Here is a 17,688-nt window from a genome sequence, read left to right as displayed (position 1 = left end):
CCGGGGCCAGAAGTGGCCTTGGAGGGGGGCCACACGGCCCCCTCCATCAAATAAAAAAAAAAATAAAAGAGGCACAGACCTGGGGGATGGGGTCCCCGGGGCAAATAATAGAGGCCTCAGGAGGGGGCCATGCAGCCCTCCTCCTAGTTCTAAATAATAATATGTAATAAAAAAAAAAGATGGCCATGCCATAGGGGATGAGGTCCCCAGGGCCGAAATTGGCCTCAGGAGTGGGGCCACGCGGCCCCCTTCCCGTTTACATTTTTTTTGTTTTTAAAAGGGGCAGGGCCTTGGAAGAGGGGGTCCCCAGGTCCCAAAAAAAGAAAAGAGGAGGGGGGCCACAAGGCCTTGTTCTTAAAAAATAAAAAAATAAAAATAGCTGCATCTCAGCAAGGCCCCGCCCCCTCCCTACAGCACTCAGCAAGGCCCCGCCCCCTCCCTACAGCACTCAGCAAACGCGCCCCATGGCACGTTCTAAGTTGGGGAATTAATTCCCCTTGAATACTAAGGGTCCCTAGAGGGCAACTAGCCCACCAGGTGCCTCCAGTATGCGCCATGGACCTGCGTTGCAGAGAGGTGGTCCAGGCCATGCCCCTTTTTACACCTCTCTGCACTGCAGCTCTGAGTGTTTACACATTGGTGAAGGGAGGGGACTGTGCCTGAGGTGGCGTGTGCCAACATGCCCTGTGGCGCGTTTTAAGTTGGGGAATTAATTCCCCTTCAATCCTGAGGTACCTCCAGTAAGTGCCACAAGTCTGCGTTGCAGAGCGGTGGCCCAGGCCATGCCCCTTTTTACACCTCTCTGCAACGCAGCTCTGTGGCACTTACTGGAGGTACCTGGCGGGCTAGTTGGACCCCAGGGACCCTCAGGATTCAAAGGGACTTAATCCCCCAACTTAAAACGTGCCACCGGGCTTGTTTACACAGTGGTGAAGGGAGGGGGCTGTGCCTGAGGTGACGTGTGCCAACATGCCCTGTGGTGCGTTTTAAGTTGGGGAATTAATTCCTCTTCTACCCTGAGGTACCTCCAGTAAGCGCCACAAGTCTGCGTTGCAGAGAGGTGGCCCAGGCCATGCCCCTTTTTACACCTCTCTGCAACGCAGCTCTGTGGCACTTACTGGAGGTACCTGGTGGGCTAGTTGGACCCCAGGGACCCTCAGCATTCAAGGAGACTTAATCCCCCAACTTAAAACGTGCCATGGGGCGTGTACACAGTGGTAAAGGGAGGGGGCAGGGCCAGAGGTGACGTGTGCAAACATGCCCTGTGGTGCATTTTAAGTTGAGCAATTAATTCCTCTTCAATCTTGAGGGCCCCTTGGGGCCAACTAGCCCACTAGATACCTCCAGTAAGCGCCACAGGTCTGCATTGCAGAGATGTGGCCCAGTCCACACCCCTTTTTACACCTCTCTGCAACGCAGCTCTCAGGTGCTTACTGGAGGTACCTGGTGGACTAGTTGGACCCCAGGGACCTTCAGGATTCAATGGGACTTAATCCCCCAACTTACAATGCACCAGGGGGTGAGTTTGCATAGTGGTGGAGAAAGGGGGCATGACCTTTTCTACCTCTTACCAATCCCACTGTGTGGGGCTTATTCGAGGTAAAAGGTAGGCTAGTTGGCCCCTAAAGGACCCCCAGCAGTGAAGGGGACTTCAATCCCCATCCAAGAACGTGGCAAGGAGCGAGTTTGTAGAGTGGTGGGCAAAGTGGGCGTGGCCTAGTACAAGTACTTACCAATGCTGCTGTGTGGGACTGACTGGAGGTAATAGTTTGGGAAGTTGGCCCCCAAGGATGTCCTTGAGGCCAACTACCCCTCTTGTTACCTCCAGTAAGTCCCACACAGTGGGATTGCTAAGACGTCTTCGGAGGCAATGGCCCCCTTTCTATACCACTCTGCAAACATGCTTTGTGACAGACTACGGGATGGGGGATGAAGTCCAATTTAGTCCTGAGGGAGTTTGGGGGCCAAGAATCCCTCCTGTTATCTCCTGTAAGTCCTACGCAGCGGAATTCCTGAGCGTAGGTTGGACGTTGAGCACCCTTTCTCCACTACTTTGCAAACGCGACTACTAGTTAAAGTAGCATATTTCTGCACCTCTGACTTAGAGGAAGGTTTAATCCCCTTGCCGTATTATGTACTAGGGCCTTACAGAGGAGGGCATGCTGATCACAGGGGTACCCCAACTCATAGTGTTCCCTAGTGTATGTAGGTGTTTTCACTGTATTCCAAGTGTCTTTTAGCATAGCACTGGCTCCAGGCCTGGTTAGTCAGAGTCAGTTACCACCAGTACCCGTCTGAAAAAATTGTGGGCACAAGATGATTTTGCAACAAGGTCTCTTTCTGCTACTCTGTTGGTTTTTTCTGCACATGTTGTGCTTCTTCCTGCACTTTTATTCGTCTTTGTGGACTTCTGTTGCTTCTTTCTGCATTTCTTTTGCTTCTTTCTGTGCGTTTTTCTTCTTTCTTCACATGTCCTACCTCTGTAGGCATAGTTAGAAACTAGCATTAGAAAAAAAACATTGAAATTCACTGAAAAAAACCAAAGGTTTCAGGCACGTTATAGTTAGAAATTAGCATTTAAAAAAACATTCAAATTCACTGAACAAAACATAGGTTTCAGGCCCGTTATAGTTAGAAATAAGCATTTAAAAAAACCTTAGAAATTCACTGAAAAAAACACAGGTTTCAGGGACGTTATAGTTAGTTGGACATTTTACTCGTACAAAACCATAGAAATTCCCCCGTTATAGTTAGTTATACTAACTATAACTCGCGCCCCCGCCATGCACTGCTGATGACGTCACATATTACATCATTCATGACATGGTCAGTGACATCACTGATGATATATTAAATGACATCACTGATGACATCACTGATTACATCATCCAGTGAATGTGTGTTTCTATAAAGTTTAAATATGTATTATATATATGCCAAGGTGTATTGGGGAATGACTGGGTGTAAAGGTGTCTGGATGGAGGCTCTTGTGGGATCTAATGCAGCGCATCCAAGTAATGGGTGATGTCATCAAATTTCCTCAAAGTTAGCCACTGTCTTGTATCTTGATTTTAGAACGCATCTTTTCCTTAGAGTCCCTTGAACTTTCCTAACCAAGCAATTGCACCCAGGAAAGGATTAGTGATGTGAAAGCAACGCATTGCTTTGCTTAGTGACCGGGAGGACGCATCTCATTATCATCAACTGGAAATTGGTACTTTTGGTAGTGCTTTAGATTCCTGCGTGCCAAAGTAAATGTCTTCATTGAACGAAGCACTATTATTTGCTCCCAGTGGGAGTGCGATGGTGTTGGAATTTAACCAACAAGCAATTAGGACTTTACTTTTTACACTGGAGAAATGTATTCATCACTGTTCCTATCTTTCCTAAGTGGATGTGAACACGTGTGTCACCTGCATACACTTTCTACTGACCCACCTCCAAACGCATTGCACATGTGTGTTGGAAAGAGGATTCGTGGCATGGCTGAAAGCAGTGGTTTTCATGGTAACAAAAGGGCCCATTCTGATCTTTCAGCAATGGTTTGACAGGATTAATCAAACTATTGCACAGCTGTACCTGACATACCTTAGGACATTTCCAACTGATTACAGAGAATCTTCTGACCCACCATATAAAATGGGGTTGATAGGTCAAGAAGGATCAGCCAATTTCTTGCCTGAGGATAGAAGATTGTTTTAAATGTAATTATAGACTTAGTGATACTCTCTGGGCCTAGAGATTGCATTTCGATCGTGGAAGATACTTCATGGATATTTGAACCGGTATGCTTTCTTATATCACATAAAATTGGGGATCAAAGCATAGACACCCGCACCAGTCTTGACATCCCTATATTTTAAACTGAAAGTAAGGTGCAAAAGGGCTTGATACACAATCCCCTAGGTCCCAATATGGAGAAACCAGAATTAACCTACCTAGTCTCTCCAATACCATACAACAGACAAACAGCCCAGCACACTTATAAGTATCAAATGTATAAAATACACAATAAAGTAGATTCAAGACAAAGCTATTTTCCCAAAAAAGAGTTGATGTGATCTTGTAATATTGCACTTCATCCTTTATTCAATTTTCTTCTAAAAGGGTTTTTTTTGCAAACGCCAACTTGTTTCGTTCACAATCAGACTTCTTCGGGGCGCACTTCGTGAGTACACTTTTTTAAGACAGATGATCGTGCAGAGACGGGTGCATTTATTCACCGACACACGTTTAGCATTGAAATCTTTGAAGTGACACAGTACCACAAAGCATATATTGTGAGCCCTGAAGAAGTCCAATTGTGGACGAAACGCGTTGGCAGTTGCAAAAAAAACACTTTTAAAAGACAAACGAATTAAGGATAAAGTGCAATTTTACAAGATCACATCGACTCTTTTTTGGGGAAATAGCTTTGTCTTGAATCTACTTTATTGTGAATTTTACACATTTGATACTTATAAGTGTGCTCGGCTGTTTTTCTGTTGTACAGTATGCTTTCTTACCCTCTTTGATCTGGCATGGGATGTGTAGATTGGATATCTGATGACAGTTAGCACTGGCATTTTTAGGAGAGGTCTCATTGTATGTTTTAGGTTTCCCAGGACTGTGATTTTTAGATAACTGCATTTTTAATTTGATCAGGTCTGAGCTTAGGATGCTGATATCATTCTTAATTGGGATGCCAAGCATGGTTCTGTAAATATGTTTGATGTGTCTATTTTTCCTGCTGGGTAAAGAACTCTATCTTGATTTATTGTTGAGAATGAGATTAGGGAAGTTAGAGACTTGGAGGCAGTAAGGGAGTAAATGGCTATTTTTCCTGGGAGGATCAGATTGGACCCTGGGCAGGCCGAATGGGTCATCACGCAATTGTGTGAAGTCAATTGAAAAGTTCTATGTAGCATGTGATTCAGTAGTTTCTCCTAAGTCTTAAATAATTATTGGGTTTTATATCTTTCTTGTCAATGCATTGGGCACAGTAATCTCACTTTGCCTCCCATATCACTTTGTGATTAACTGTTGCATGTATTTTATAGCACATACAATTTTCCGCATTTGCTAACATCACTAATGCAAGTTGTGAGCAAGTCTTTTCAATTGAGTTAGCTCTGCGCCAAACCATTTCTTGGGGGACTTTTATAGAAGTTCTAATTTTTTAGGTCTCTCCTCCTGACAGCTTATATATGCCTGTTGGTGAAGACCAGCTGCGGACATTACCAATATTTACAGGTAGTTTTGGGTCATGACAACGCTTATCATTGTTTGCTTTTCTTGTCAATGACATTTGCCCACTTCAAATTCAATTGCTGTCCATCCTCTTCTTGTGTTTGTCCCTGCCCTGGAGTACCACTTGTATCCTTTCCCTGGTCAGATTCACCGAGCGATTTGTGTTACACATGCACTCTGTAAGAATGCATGTGCTTTCTTGCTCCTCCTTGTGTGCTGCTTTTCCTGTCAAATTACCTCTCGCACTCGATCTGTTGCCTCCTCCCCATCTCATCCATTGATTCCCTCTCTCTTCTTGTCCCACTCTTTTTTTTTCTTATTTAAATTAAACACCCAAGCTCAGCTCCACCATTACTCCCCTGTGCTGGTCCAGCCACTCTTCGGTGTTTGATTCAAAGCCGCTTAACCATTGCCCCATCCATCCTGTTATTTTTGGGCCTTTTTCCAATTTCTTTGGAGGGCTCGGCAGCTGCACTCTACTGTCAGGTTTTTCCTTTATTTTTTTAAAGATCGCATTTTGCTGCATCATTTATATTTTTTAATGTACAGCTCTAAGATGACTGCCCACCCTCTTGGAATGGTAAATTAAAAGCAACAATTAAATGGTTGCTGCATTGGTCCCAATGCGTATGTATATATCATCACGCAAGGGCAACTGTATCATGGTGTTGCATATGTGCATATGCATCCCCACGTGTTCTTTTTTAGGTCTCGGCTAGCGTAGTCTGCGCTTGCGCAGTCTCTCTCGCGAGATCTTATGTCTCTAATAGTGGGGCTTTAACCCGCCCCTCTTCTCCATTGGCTGGCCTCCTAAACGGTGGCCAGCCATTGGAGAAGAGGTCTCTCTGACGTTGTGTTTTCAGTGTAAGCCCCATCCTTTTCGGATTGAGGGGCGTGTTTTTCTAGAGGAAGAAAGAAACAAAAAAACCACGCCCCCCAGTCTGAAAAGGATGGGGCTTACAGCGAAAACACAACGTCAATTGCTAATGTGGTTTGGTTATTTACTAACCATCCAGCGCTCTACTTGGGTATGTACTGTTTTACAGCTTCCTCATGTCTCTCAAGGAGTTCTCAACACCCCTCACCCTCACACACCCTCACACTCACACACATTCTCACCCTCACACACCCTCTCACCCTCACCCTCACACCCCCTCACCCTCTCACCCTCACTCACACTCTCACCCTCACTCACCCTCTCACCCTCACTCACCCACACACCCTCACCCACCCTCACCCTCACACACCCTCACCCTCACACCCCCGCTCTATGTGTGTGTGGCGCTGTGTGTGTGTGCGTGTGGTGTGTGCATGTGTGTGTGCCGCTCTGTGTGTGTGTGTGTTGCGCTCTGTGTGTGTGTGTGGCTCTGTGCGTGTGTGGCGCTCTGTGTGTGTGTGGCTCTCTGTGTGTGTGGCTCTGTGTGTGTGTGGCTCTGTGTGTGTGTGTGTGGCTCTGTATGTGTGTGTGTGACCCTGTGTGTGTGGCTCTGTGTGTGGCTCTGTGTGTGTGTGTGTGTGGCTGTGTGTGTGGCTCTGTGTTTGTGTGTCTCTGTGTGTGTGTGTGTGTGGCTTTGTGTGTGTGTGTGGCTGTGTGTGTGTGTGGGTGCAAATGCAATAGGTCTCACATTTGCGAGAGATTAAGCTATTGGCATTGTAAATGACAATGCATTTATTTATCCGTTTTCAAAACCAACACATAAATAACAATTTTGTCATTTACATTGCCAATAGCTCTAACTTTTGCAAAGGCGAGACCGTTGCATTGTAAATGCTTGTTTAACCATTGTTTTCTTTTGACAATGCTGAACAAAACTGGCAAAAACACTGGGAAAGACACTGAGTCTGCACTGGCACACCCAAGGATTATTTAATTTAAATTTGAGCTACTTTATTGAGTATCATGTTTATGTTAACATATAGAGAAATAGTTAGTAGATTAGACTTAACCTCTACTGTGAATGTGTTGGAATGTATCTACCTAGCTGATAAATCCGGCCTGGTACATGCTGGCAGATTCTGAGAGTGCGGGCTGTTATCGACCAGTAAACAATGTAATTAAGGCGCATATTCTCGTTCTAAAACGAAAAGGGTGAATGATCGGCATATCTTCAATAAGCCTGTTTATCAACAGTCATTACTAGGCAGAAGCATAAAGGGTAAGTAATAACTGAAATGAAAGTATTACTTACAATGTATTTCAAAGAGACTGACTAAAGCATAAAAGTCGTATGTGCTTGTGGTGAAGGGACCCCACATCTGTGTGGCACCCAAGATCAATCACTAATCGTTATAGCTGACGGTAGTAGTAAGATAAAGGAGTAGTAAGATCATTGCTGCCAGCAATGCAAGTAGCGTGTGTGTGTGTGATTATCAGAATTTAAATACTACTTTTTAAAGGTAATGCTATGAACAAACAATCCACAAGTAAAAGCTAGCTATTGACAATTTTAAAGATGCAAAACAAAGTGTACACACATTTGCACTTTGATGACTACTTGCCTGTGATTTGTTTCCCACTTAATTTTACTTCCTAGATTCCTCAGACATAATCTTTCTGCATACAATCCATGTGTGAAATAAAGAATACCATGTGTGAATATTCTGCGCACTATTGAAACCCTCATGCTTTTCAATGCAAACGCTCTGTAGGAAGCTGGAAGATCAGCCAATGGCAAAAAGCGAAAGAGGACTACTTCTGTGTATATCCTCGAGCGCAATCTATGCATGTTTTAAAGAACTGGCAACAGTAAGTTTCCAGATAGATTGACTGTCAAGGCAAACTTCAAAACTACCAATTAGGTTAACGCGCCTGAGGTGTTGTGAAGGACAAACATGGGTACAAGAAATCTGCTGTCAAAAATCGCCCAATGAAGTTATTGTGGATTTTAGCTGATTGGCATAGAACATATCCATTGAAGATGCGACCTTTTAGTCAAGCTGTCCTTTCACAGGGGAAATTGCCATTTATAGTTGTCAGTAACATAACACATGTATTTGTAAAGCGCACTTACCACCCATGGTTCTCAAGGCTCTGAATCACAGATGTTTATTGTTACCCACCTCAATGGTACTCATTTTATCGACCTCAGATGGATGAAAGGCTAAGATGACCAGCTGGGATTTGAACCTGTGACCATAAGGTCGAACACAGGCCCCTGCAGTTGATGCGTTAGTCCACTAAGCCACCAGACCCGACTTCAGTAGCGTTCAGTCACATGATGATTCATCGCATGTTGGGCTTACAGTGAACGTTTCATTATATTCTTTTCAGATTATGCTTTGATCTACCCCTAACTCTTTAATGACTTGATGGGATAGAGAGAATATATGAACTCAACATTTTTACAATTCAGTGTCCACCTGATAGTTGATAATTTTCTATTACTGATAATTGATGTTTTGAAAATATTTGTGGAATTTCCATACCATTTTAAATCAGACAAAAATGCTCTTTCCAGTAATTTAAAGGACTGTAATTCAGCAATTACAATTTTATTATATTCCAGTCGACATTCCAAAATAGTTATGGCTTTGATATTCGAAAAATATTTTGAATCACGTGAATATGTCCTAAGTGTAGGCACGATGCATATGGAGGAATTCGCTTTAGGACTATGGAATATTGTTTCTAATCATCAGAAGTTGACAATATCATGTGACTTTGGTATTTATGGCCAGAGTGAAACAAGATGAGCATAAGCCTCTTATTTTAAACCCACACATTTCTGCATTGTTTAAGCAGATTTTAAAATGCTATTTTAATTCAAGGGAAGTGTAAGAAATTATGTTGTTGGTTGACGTGGGTGGCAGCCCTGGTCAAGCAGCAACCACAATCCTTGTCAGCATATGGCACAAGCAAACCCCAAATTAGCCTGTGATCATTTTAATTGAAGCTTGGCACAGAGCTGTCCGGCTTAACTTGGAGGCAATATGTAAAATATTTGTGCAACACTACAAACAGTAACAAAGTGAAAACACATCACAAAAGAATCCCACTCAGGTTAGAAAATAGGGCTTAATGTAAGTAATAAAACAACACCAACACAACAAAAATCTAATCAGCAGAACCGGAGTTATGAATTTTTACATTTTAAACTGTAATATAGTGCCTAAAAGCTTAAAGGCCTACCCCAGCTATCTGGTCGCACTGGACCAGGTCAAAGTGAAAAGTTCAGGCTGAACGCGATGGAGAGCGTGTTGGATACAGTACCGGATTTGTCCTACTCAAGATTTACCATCTCAAGTTTTGTACCAAGAGTCCCATTTACATTGGAGAGGGCCGCTTGGAGCAAATAGGGCATTCATCTTGCTGCCTACATGAATATGTAAGAGTATAATACATATGTTGATTCGTCTGCTCTTATCATCACAGGAATCCTTATATTCCATTAAAGGACGACCAAAACTTTCCTCCAAGAGGTTACAGTTCGTTACAGGTTCATCTTCTGTTGTGTTCTCTCCACTCTTCTCTATCCTTTTATTGGTTCTCCGTTAAGCACTTGTATCTTTAGACACATGGTCCAATCAGGATCATCTGGGGTGCATTTATGGTGGAATTTTACATTTATCACATGTATTCCTATTCACAATAGTTTTCGGTACATTTGGGTCTATATCTTACTCTTCAGTTCCTTCTTCATTTTTTTACTATAGTTGGTCTACAGAAACAAACATTGTAAATAATTTTCTAATTTGTGAAAAAATCCTCTCAGGGGCAAAAACTTTCAATATATTTGCAGCTATCACACAAGTGTCCATAGTGGCTTTCCTGAAGAAGGCACCTCCGTGCCGAAACGCACATTGATGACAAAGATAGATCATTGTTAACCCACCGACCATTTCATGATCCAATAATATTAATTATTAAGTTAAATATTATTAGTCTTAGCAGAATATTATTGTATCATAGATTCATAAACACAATGTGTTATGCGTCTTTCCTTGAAAACCGTCTTATTTCTTGTTTGTGTTCCTTGCTTTTATTATGTGATTCAAATGAGTGTGACTGTAGACAAGATTGGAGTGTGGATGTGAAATTGTCTGTAACATGTTTCGTATTTTTCAGATTTTATGAGATAATTGAATACATTTATTGACTTGTTCTCACATTTTTGGTTTTGCCCTTCAATATTTGTGTTAGTTTCTTTATTGTAAACATGAATACATGTGAGTTGACCTGGGTCTTGTACGCAAACAGGATCTTCCACAGGGATCGGAATCCTGAGCTGTGCTATAGGTTTCGCAGTTTGCAGTTTGCTGTGTCCTGGGATGTTAAACATGCATAAATGTATGGAGAAAAGAACTTAAAAAGGCGAAACATGTTGAATTTGCCCTTTTAAATACAGATCCAGAACGTTTTGCCTCATTTCCAAGTGAGAAACTTGGAATAATATGAGCTATGTACATTACCTCGTAAATAACTCATCCTGGGGCAATGGTATTTAGCGGGCACCGTAAATATCTCTTCCTTCCCAGATCTACTCAGAATCTGTAGCCGAAACAGAGGTAAATGCTTGCCATGTTAAGGTTTCAACATTTTAAAGATGTACTGGTAATTGCAAATAACAAACTAAAGTCAATTAAAATATTTGTTTTTGTTTCTATATATGTGTATATCTCCGGTTATTGTTTTGAAAATACCTATGCTTTGTCTTGGTGTAGCTGAAGTAATGTTTTCAAAGCTAATGGGTTGAGATGAAAAGTCGATTCTTAAAGGGATTCTCCAAAGAGTGTGGGGATAATTTAGGGCTTGATTTGTGGAATGCTGTCAACTGAAAATTCTCACATTTCTGGGAAAAGTGTTAAATTTTAGGGGAGTACCCATCAGTGTATTTGTTTTCACTATACCGTTTCTGCGGAAGAAGATATTTCAGCAACTGATTGTTTTCTGCATTTGACAATTCCACTAGGAATGTAAGGATTTTCAATCACTGCATAACTGTCAATAAGATGTGCAGTGTCGTAGTGCCTGACTTAGAGTATGGCACAAGGGATACTCAACCACAAATATCACAGATATCCCGTATGCCGTTTTGCTAGTACCATAGGAGACAATTTGTATTTTGTGGAATCATAATCCATAACATTGTGAAGTTATTATTAACATTTTAAGAATTCGTGAAGTTTTGCAAAGTTGTGAAGTTTTACTTACAAAAAAGCCCAAGAAACATAGGTTTCAAAGAACAATATAATTTTGCGCATTGCTAATCATAGTCCCTACTCCTGGCTTTAATGAGGAAAATTATCTTCAACTAGTTCTTCTCAATTTAGCCAGTAAGATATGATCTATACTGATTAGTCGGATGAGCCTTGTAGTGCGATCTCTGCTTCATCATTTTCTACGCTCCCAAGTCCATTATTATAAATACGGCACATTTTGGATCATTTTGAATCTCTTGAGTCTTCTGTAAGGTTGTGTGGTCAAGACTACGAAACCTCCTAGCGTGGCAAACTTCAGTGGTCGGTATACTTTGTGTCGTGACTACCTGTTAGGCGGTGCTCTTGAAGTTTCAATTTTGATATTCATGCCAATTGTACAATATTCTAAAAACAAGCAAAACAAACAACAGATGATTCAGCACTAAACTGACAGAAATAAAGAGAGCTTGTCAAAATTGAGAACATCGTTGAGAGGGATCATTGTCAAAATCTGACAAGGCAAGGTAACAGCGACTCAAAACGTGCTTCTGTAAAGCCATCAGCAAGGCTAAAAAGCTCTGCCTTGCCAAACTCATTGTGGAGTGGCCCAGAATCCATCATGAAATTCTTCAAAGTATTTCAGGGAATGATAAATATAGGAAGTGCTGAGTTGCTTCATTGACCAACTCAACAACACTCGGAAGTCCTTCTGCAGTACTTGGATTCAAAGAACACAAAAAGCTGGGAAGCCATTTCACATCACACAATCATGCCTCTTCCATTGCTGTTTTCATTTGCTACTTTCAAAATGATGGAAGAGGAAGAGATTACAACACTAACCTGAAAGACCAAAGCATCTAGATCACCAGTGGATCATTGTCATGCCATTCGTTCTCGTAACTTTTGGCTAAAGTGACTTTCCCAATAAGCAACTCCCTTTTAATTGGAGTGATCTCCCCATGCTAAAACATTGACACAGATCCATCAGAATCTGCCAATGATCATCTTATATTCTTTCCTCTTCCTTCTCTTGCCTTCATCCACCACAGTATCGAATAAGCTGCGCTGACGCTCCTTGATCTCTCAGAAGCCTATGCTAGCCTGGTTCCCTGATTGTTTAACCTCCACATGATAATTGCATGTAGTTGAAAATATCAGATAAGTAAAGGAGATGTGCTTTGCTCGGAGAGTGCTGCGGCAACAGCATGTCTCTCAATCATAGAGGTGAGCTGCCATTGTACGCCTCCACCACACATTTTGACCAACCCATAATGTAACTTGCTTCAAGCGAAAGCTCGCAGCATGCAGAAGTGAATTCTGGTTGAAGGTTGATATGTAGGACTACCATGCAGAAATCACTTTTCCTGCGTCATTGATATTTACTCTTACCCTGATGAAAGGGTTTAAAAAGGATGTCTGCTCACATATTCTCTAAGCCATAAGTTGCCGTCTTGGCTGGCAGACCTCATCAATGTGCTCGATTCCTACATTTACACCACGAACTATGAGGGAGGCACAATGAGACACAAATCCAGGAGCCTGGACACATAAACTCCCTCTGACGAATTAGGAACTTGAATATGGTGCCCTTTTTGCACAAATATTGACTGTGCATACTTGTCTCGCATGATTTTTTTTCCGATTGTTGTCAATTAAAGAGATACTGGCAATATAAAAATCGAATAAAGTTATATATAATGATGATGATGATGAAAAAAAAAGATGACATTTTACTACAGATGAGAGGGAACGCATTTCTTATCAGGTAACAGTCTATTAAAAAATATTAACAGGCAGATACATAGACATCGAACTACATCATCCACATGCATGGAAACACTTGCAAACCCATCTTAAACTTCTCAGTGACAGGCATTTTTTTTAGATGAACTTACGAATGCCATTCCAATGAACGATCTCCTGTACTTCTGACTAATGTTGTTGGTCTTTTGTTACAGAATATTATGGACGAATGCACAATGTGAAAACGTATCTTCCTCAGTGTGAAAACAGTAGAGCAGGCTCTCACATAGTGCACAGTGTGTTATTACATTGTGTGATATCAACGTTTCTCCCAACGTTTTTTCAGTTATCCAGAAAAATAACTTCTGTTATCATTACACATTAGCACTTAATGTTAAAAACATAAACTTTGTTTACAAAAAAAGTGTTAAACTGAACTCTAAAATACAGGACCAGCTGACGTTGTGCTCAACTTGAGTTTCTGGTTCGGTTTCTGCTTGCATGGGAAAACTTGAGTTCCAGCGGTTTCAACACATTCTTCAATCTTAGCACCATCTCTCTTCGTTATTTCTGGCGTGCACAGTACTTGACGTCTCAGATGATTAGTGAAACGCTTTGAGACAGTGACATCATGTCTATTAAATAATCCTATAATCTGTGAAGTTTTCGTTGCAACGCAAACCGAATACATGGCACAGCATCGCAGTTTAAAACCAGTGTCAGTGCTTTACGCTTGTGACACTAATCATTGTATGTTTGGGCCTAAATGGCCCATGAAAGACAAGTCCGGCTAATGTTTAGGGCAGCACGATCCCTTCTTTGAAGTTTATAGCGTTCACTGTTTATTGTTTGTGAACGGGGAATGGATATCAAATGTCATCAAGGTTCATCAGACAGTATTATGAATTGTGCCAATATTAGTAGGAAAAGCTTAAAAGCTGCTGACTGTAAAGTAAACGCAATGGGAATCTTCTTTCCCTTGCTTTCACCACTCTCATGTTCCCTCATCCGTTACCCCCCCCCCAAAACACATTTTTAGGTCTCGCATAGAGCAGCGGATGCGCTGCTTTTAGGAGGCATTAAGTAATTAGTATTACTACTGGAACTCCACCCATTGCATTTGTCTTTGTTTTGTTGCTTGCCATTGGTGGAATCTGTCATTGCTGTTCTTATCTTGCTCATTGTTGGCTTGTGGTCCAATACATCACTTCCTTTTTCTTTCCTTTCTGGAGGAAGCAGCATGGACCAACTACAGTTAACTTATGCTGCTGGCTGTTATCTTTTTATGTAGAGACTACTTTTTTTCTTTGCTGCTCTGCATTTTCACATCTGGCAGCTCCCTACACTTACGGACCCTGTTTATTTATTTATGTTTAATTTATTCCTAATTAATTCACACTTAACTGTTACAGCCCAAGCTGAGGCTTGAACCCTGTTTTCCTGTTCCAAAGTTAGCAGCGTTAATAGTTGAGCCACCTCCTCGCACTGTTTGTTGTACTTGTTTTACTTCTAATAGATCGTCCCTTAACTTAAAGAGAGAATGTGGCTTACCTTATCCCCTGTCCCCAGAGCTGCATTTCCAGGGATCACCTTTAGAGCCACTGTGATCCGTCGCTGGCTCAGGTCTGCCCACCTCCCAACCTCCCCTGCAGCAGCTGATCCACCGCCGCCTCCACCGCTCTGCAGCACGCAAGATGGCGGGGTCGCTGGTAGAGAGAGGCAGCCGCCTGGCAATGGTAGGTGCCCTTCTGTGTGTGTGCATGAGAGAGAAGAGAGGTGGCGCGGACCCGGGCCTCGTCACCACCTCCGTGCCTTGCACTAAGAGCTCCCCACGCTCTACCAGCCCAGCCCACATTAACAGGCAGCAGCAGGTACCTGGCTGCAGCCAGCCTCGGATTGGTAACGCGGGCACTCGGGCAATGCCCGAGGGGCCGGTGCCTGAGTTCCTGTTGTAGGCTGCTTTTTTGAGCAGTCTGGGGCCGATTTGGGTGGTGTCTCTATTGCCGGGAATACAGAGAGCAGCCTAGTGGATGGCTGAGTGACTTTTCTGCAGGCAGATGGGCGCTCATTACCACCACCATAAAAATGTGTAACTCACATTGATTTTTTTTTAATTATCTACTGAATATTGTCTGTACCTTTTTACCAATAGGCAGATGGTGACTTTAAAGTGCGTGAGCTTGCAGGAGAAATACGGTATTACCTCTCATGACAACACAAGCATATGGAAATGTACACAGGAAAAAACAAAGGCTCAGCCTAAGGGAAGACAAATAGATAACAATTTGCTGGCTTTTTGGTACAAAGTGAAACAAGAACACGTGGATAAATCACGGCTTCCCCCTAGTAAATTGTCTGATTTAGGTACATATATTATTTCACCAAAACTTATTTTCCTTTATTATCGGTTATTAAAGTACATAAAAAATGTGCGTTTAGAATGCCCCTTACAGGACACCGTGAACACTTTGTACAGCTGCCTGCAATCTGCCCCATGCTACAATCAGTCAACCCGCCTCCAGGTCCGCGTTATGATTGGCATCCATTACTTCTCTCCAGAGTTTCTCCTTTCCTCAGCTCATTTTGTCTTTAAATTGTCTTATGTGAAGTGACCACTGGTTTTGTCTGTTTCTGGTGCCAATTAAAGGGTTTCTTTTAGTTAAAATGCCTGAGATTGAAATATGACATCAGGAGATGGAACGGTTCGGCCATTAAGTTTTACTGCATTGATGAGGTTTACCCATCCTGGGATACCAGCTCAAAAGTTGTGTGCCACTTGAACATTGTCCAAACGCCTTGGTGAAATCAAGTGTTTCTGATGATGGTGTTTTATGAGAAAGCGAAGCAAGCCCGACACCCAGCTATTTGTGTGTAATGTGTGTCTCGCGTGAGACCAGAGCATGCAAACTTACCCATGGTTGGTTATTGATGGGGACCTTAAAAAAATAGCACACATTTTGGAATCGTCCTGTATGATGTGTTCGACAGCAGATTGTATGCTTGGTTCTATTTAGCACATCCTGTACCTTTCATGCAGCTGTTCATACCTGCTCACTGCTAGCCCGAGTGTTCAGCGGCTTCTAACTTGACTGCACTCTAGGTTAATGTGCTTCTAAATGTGATTCTTTAAAGCAGCTGTTTGGCGCTCATAAGCTGAACCTCTTATTGGAAATTTGGCTCTAATGTGTTGTGTGTGGATCATATTTATATTCCATCCCTGCAGCTTCCACTTTGATTGTGTGGAGCTCTGAAACCCATTTTGGAGCAGGTTTGCATGATATAAGGCAATACATATATATGTAAATCAACTTTTCCTTGTTGAAAAGCTATCAATAACTTGGGGATAAAGAAAGAAGGCTAGATAAAAGTTTTCACTATGTCGCCGGTTAGGTTACTCTAACTGCTCTCTCTGCAAGTGTAGTCAAAACTGTGCCAACCCCAAAGTAGGTGGTGATGCCGCCCACAAAGCTAGCTCTAGAGCTAGCTGATGCATGGGTGTGAAAAAGTTTTCATCCATATGGCAATTGAAGAAATCGAGGCTAACTTCAGTGATGAATCACTGTGTACATCTTCCCCTATGCCAAGGATATTTAGAGGACATTTTTGATTTAGAAACAGATACCTGGGAAATGGAGAAGGGCTACGAATGCATGGAGGACTATGATTCATGAGTTGATCCCGCCTCTTCAACAGTTTCTGTTAAGTCTTATCTTCTTTTAATAAGGTACGCCAAGACACTATTATTGTAGCAAGAGAGAAATCTTATCAGGCCCAGCAGTCCAAAGGTTGAAAGCCAGGTGCTATAGCTTCAGCTCCTGGTGGCAAATATATTTAGTCCTCCTGAGATTCTGGGCGTTTGGTGTCTTTGAAGCAGAACACAAATTCCTTTCCTTCAGCCTCTTTAGACAGGCCAAGAAACTTGACACTTTGGCTCACAAAGTTTTCCCTCTGGCAGCTTGGTTTTTACACACTGCTAATGTGGCCTGCCTTTTGGACCTTTATGTCCATTCTTTATGCGAACTAGCAAAGCGTTGTGGTCCGTATGCCAGAGTACAGGAAGAGTCTATTTTCGCACCTGGTGCATCCAAGCGCATACTAAAATGTGGCTTTGACTCTAAGCACTGTGGCCCATTCTAAGGGTGCAGTTATCATGCTATGGTAACACATGAGGGTGCATTCCACAGTTTTTATGTCGAGCCTGGGCAGCACAGCTCTGCGAGGCATGCTGTATCCGAGTATAGAGTTGAAGCCCCGCTCACTCTCCACCCATATTTGTCATTGGCTTTTGTCCTTGCCCTTCGTAAATGCTAGCTTCTGATTCGTTATTAGGCTTGTTAGTCCCACCTTGTCTTTATTTGTAACCTCCCATGAGGACTGGACCTTTTACTTCTGTTTTTACACCGTAGGTTTTATTTAGTCTGTAAGCACTTTTATCTCTAACTAGCTTACCCATCGCACGTTGCTGCAATCTCAGAAGAAAGGATATTTAAGGAAACTTGTTATGATAACATTCAATTTACATTGTGTCATTTTTATTGAAACTTATTCATTTTAATATGGAAAATATTTTAAAGTGTT

Source organism: Lissotriton vulgaris, chromosome 8 (assembly GCF_964263255.1).
Source record: "Lissotriton vulgaris chromosome 8, aLisVul1.2, whole genome shotgun sequence".
Classification (NCBI taxonomy): Eukaryota; Metazoa; Chordata; class Amphibia; order Caudata; family Salamandridae; genus Lissotriton; species Lissotriton vulgaris.
Note: the sequence above shows the minus strand (reverse complement) of the source record.